This window comes from Phyllostomus hastatus, unplaced genomic scaffold, assembly GCF_019186645.2.
Source record: "Phyllostomus hastatus isolate PE091 unplaced genomic scaffold, TTU_PhHast_1.1 phas_contig_399, whole genome shotgun sequence".
NCBI classification, from domain to species: Eukaryota; Metazoa; Chordata; class Mammalia; order Chiroptera; family Phyllostomidae; genus Phyllostomus; species Phyllostomus hastatus.
In genome coordinates, this window is record NW_025333871.1 from 35,390 (window position 1) to 40,176 (window position 4,787).

Consider the following 4,787-nt stretch of genomic DNA (forward strand, 5'->3'; position numbering starts at 1 on the left):
ATGAAAAAATTTGTATTTCTCCTTTTAAAAAATGAAGTTTTCTACTGATAAAAATTTAAACTTTCTCATTAACTATGCACCTACTGTATACATTAGCTATAAAGATGGTAATTTGTGACCAATGCATTTCTGACTCAACTACATCATGAATATTATTTAATTTCATTTACAGTATAGTTATAAAAGGAATGGACTAGATTCAAACTCCCTTGAGAGTCACAACTTGATCCCACCCTTTGCTGGGTAAACTTGGTAAGTTACTTAACAATGGCAAATCAGTTACTTCATCTATAAATATAAGTCCTCAGTGTTATTTCTTAGAAATTGATATCTAAGTTTTTTACACTGTGCTTAGCATTTAGTAACCTTTCAATAAATGTTAGCTGTTACTCACACTGCCATTATGTAATCCTATATTTACACATGTATCTTTTGTGTTATACTGACAATTCCTATTTGGTATTCTCATAATTTTTGTATTTTCAGTGCTTAGATTTCAAGCCACTTTAAGTACATTTTATACATTGATAATATAAAGAGAAAAAGTAATACATTATTTGAAGCAGGTTCTCTAGTGTTGCTGATAAAACAATTTAATTTTTATCTTTATTTCATTTTCCATTACCATTTAGTCCTTTTATACCCCCTCCCACCATCAATCACTACACTGTTGTCCATTTCCATGACTCCTTCCCTTTCTGCCCAATCCCTCCATCCCTTAACCTCCCCACTCACTAGCTGTCAAAAATATACAAGATTCAATGCACATAACTCTGGATTCTAAAAGGTGTCCAAACTTAGCTTGAGTAATTATTTTGCTTAGAATAACTTTTATGTGCATTAATGAAGATAAACTATTGAATTCACACCTTTTCTATTGTTGGCACTATTACAGATATTCCCCATTTCCCCTCACCCATCCCTTGCCTCTCTCCACCCAGCCACTGTCCCCCACAACTCCCAGCTTTCATCACATTCTTGTCTGTGTCCATAGGCTATGCATACATGCATATGTGTTCCTTGGCTGACCTCTTCCAGTCCTCCCCCACCCGCTTCCCCTCTGAGATCTGTCAGTCTGTTCCAGGTATCCATGCCTCTGGTTTTATTTTGTTCATCAGTTTATTTTGTTCATTAGATTTTACATTTGAGTAATGACATTAATGTAATGTTTCATGACAGGTTCATTTGGGTAGCAGCAACATTATTTCATGGATTCCCTGGGGCCTGGGAACCACACTGCAGTGACAGACTTCATTTTACTGGGCTTAACTGATGACCCAGTCCTTGGAGTCATCCTCATCATGATCATCCTGTGTATCTACCTGGTGGCTGTATCTGGCAATCTCAGCACAATCATTCTGATTATCAGAATCTCTTCTCAGCTCCATAATCCTATGCATTTTTTTTCTGAGCCACTTGGCTTTTGCTGACATAGGCCTTTCAACTTCTGTCACACCCAATATGCTTGAAAACTTCCTGGTGCAGGGAAATCCAATCTCCTATCATGGATGTGGCATGCAGCTTGGTTCAACTGCTGTCTTTGGGGTAGTTGAGTGCTTCCTTCTGGCTATGATGGCATATGATTGCTTTGTGGCAATCTGCAACCCACTGCTTTATTCAACCAAAATGTCCACACAAGTCTGTGTTCAGTTCATCATAGTGGCTTACATGGGTGGTTTTCTCAATTCTTGCTCTTTTACTATTTCCTTCTATATTTTACTGTTCTGTGGACCAAATCATGTCAATCATTTTTTTTTCTGTGATTTTGCTCCTCTGGTGGAAGTCTCCTGTTCTGATAGCAGTATCCCTGCAGTTGTCCCCTCATTTGTTGCTGGCCCCATCGTTGTGGTCACAGTGTTTGTCACACTTCTTTCCCACATCTACATCCTCATCACCATCCTGAAGATGAACTCCAAGGAGGGGCATCACAAGGCCTTCTCCACCTGCACTGCCCACCTCACAGTGGTCACTCTGTATTTTGGGACTGTCACATTTGTGTATGTGATGCCCAAGTCCACCTTCTCTAGTGACCAGAACACATGGCATCTGTGTTCTACAGTGTGGTCATCCCTATGCTGAACCCCCATCATCTATAGTCTCAGGAATAGTGACATTAAGGGGGGTCTGAAGACAGAGCTGAGCAGAATATTTTTTGTAGTGAAGTTTGATATTTTTTTATGATTTGATAATAATAATATGCCATAAATAAAACAACAAAAGGAAATTGAGTTGACTGTGGTCTAAATATATTGGTCCATATGTTATATTGTGTGTGGAGCTTTTCAGTGAAGGTAGGGGGTGGATTTTCTGATGTCAATGGTAACTTCAAGGCACATAGTGAGTTGTTAATAACATTCATTTACAATCAGAAACAAAAAAAAACATGAAAAAATACTTAATATGCTGAAAATACTCTTAAAATATTATTTTTTTTCAAAAGGTGTTCTCTGCCATAAGTTAAGGTTATTATACCTCCAAGCATTTAAGGCTGTGTCTACTTATAATAGGAGCTTATCCTGAAATGAGAGGGATGCTTACAGTTATGACTGTGTATTGATGTGGACTTTGGCCAGCAGTGTCCATGGTGTTATGATGCAACAAACAAATTCACATGGACTACAGAAGTCCTGTGGAGAAAAAAGGGATGACATGGCCACTCTCTGACAGAGAGAGAGCACCTCAACCCTTGCCTGGACAGGCTTTTATTGCTTTCCAGTAGCATTACATCAAAGCAGGTTCTCATTCATTATACTCAGATTTGCTTTAGGGCATTACTTTTTACAGATAACAACAGAAAGGATGTTACTGATGACTTTGTACAGATTAACAAGGAAAAAATGTTGCAAATGCAAAGAAATGATGAGAGTGATTGGTCTGGTTATACTCCATCCTTGGGGGAATTAGAACAGACTCCAGGAAGTTACTTTAAAGATACATAGTAAACATATTCAGCTTCAATTCAGGGTGAGGAGGTTTTAGCAAAAGCAAGCCACAAAGCAGCCTAGGTATAATGCAGGCCTGGTTTCCCACAGGAGGGCCGATCCATGGGTTTGGATCCACTGTGCTGACTCACGCCTGTTGGTTTTCTGATAGGGCTGGGCTATATTTGCCAACACCAAGCAGATTGGTTCGCTACAGTGTATATTCTGAGATGAAATGGCCAAGTATAACCAGACAGTAAAACTATTGATGACATTCTTCCTGTAGGAAAGGTATCTGCTGGCATGTACTTTGTGGATCTGAGAATTGTGACCTGTGTTCCTAATCTCTGGCTCCAGGCTACTTCTGAGGAAGCCCATGAAAGAATAGAATGAGATGCCCCCGATTGATTAACTTGTGAGCTCTGTCAGCTCAAAACAATGACTTCTCTGTTGCAATGAGCAGTGTTCCTGAACTCCTCGGGGACTGAGTGAACAAACTCTTGAAGTGACTTGTTCATGGGTAGACTCATTTGTGTTAAGGAAGCTTGAGAGAACTGGATTGTGTTTCCTGTGAAGCCTAACTGACCTTTATCACTGACTACCATATTTATTTGGTTTTCCCCACCAGCTTCTTAGTGTTTTAGACAAAAATTTTTTTTGTCTATTGAATTTCCAGCACAAACTGTATATAAAGTGATCATCTGCTTTCACCCAAATTGCTCCCTTGCAATTGTCTGTATTTTATGAAAAGACACCACCATTCAATCAATTGATTAATTCTGAACTCCTGAGTCATTTTTTTCCTCCACACACATTGTACATTGTATTGTACATTCTCAGTCCAATATTCATCACCTACTTCTCTTATTTTTTTTATTGTCAGCACCTCTATTTCAATCTACCACCCGATGCATGGGTTTTACAATAGTACTCATGTGACAGCTAATTTTATGTGTCAAGTTGACTAGGCTATGGTGACCAGCTGTTTGGTCAAACACCCATCTAGATTTTACTGTGAAGGTTACTGTTTAGATGTGATCAACCCTTAAATCAGTAGACTTTGAGTTAAGCAGGTCACCCTCAACAATGTGAGTAGCTCTTATGCAATTAGTTGAAAGCCTTAGAGAAAACTGCAGTCCCCCCAAAAAGAGGGACATTGTTTCCAGGCTCCCTCATAACTCAACAGTGTGACATCAGCTCTTACTGAAATTACCCATCTGGAATGCCCTTGGATTCTGGAATTGCCCACTCCCATGCTCTGTAAGCCAGTTCCTTAACAATCAATCAGTCACTTGCTCACTGTCCATCTTTGCATGTATGTACATATGTGCATGTACATACATGTATATATCTCCTATTGGTTCTATTTCTCTGGAGAATCCTGACGAACACAACCCTAACTAGCTTTCCTCCTGCCTCTCTTACTCTCTTCCCATCATTTTCTATATACCAACCATGGCCACAACTCTAAATAGACAAGTTCCTTCATTAATAGCCCTAACAATGTTATAATAAGGTTACAATTCTGAACATGGCTTACAAAGTCTTGAACATGGCCCATGTTTCTTTTTTGACCTTCACATCTCTTCCCTTGATCTCTAAACACACAAAATCTAGGACCAATCATTTGGTTTCCTTTACAGGAAAAAGATGGCTACTTTTCCCTGTTTTTTAATTAATCTATTTTTTATTGTTGTTCAAGTATAGTTGTCTCCATTCCCTCCCCCACTACCCCGAACCCACTCAGCTCCACCTCCCACCCTCAATCTTACCCCCTTTGGCTTTGTCCATGTGTCCTTTATACATGTTCCTTAATGACCCTTCTCCTATTTTCTCCATTATCCATCTCCGTCCTCCCCTCTGGTT

At 39.3% G+C, this 4,787-nt stretch overlaps 1 pseudogene; it reads left to right on the forward strand.

Moving 5' to 3' along the window:
* The first annotated feature begins 1,208 nt into the window (after positions 1 to 1,208).
* LOC123821252 lies at positions 1,209 to 2,181 on the forward strand (annotated as a pseudogene).
* The last annotated feature ends 2,606 nt before the right edge of the window (positions 2,182 to 4,787 follow it).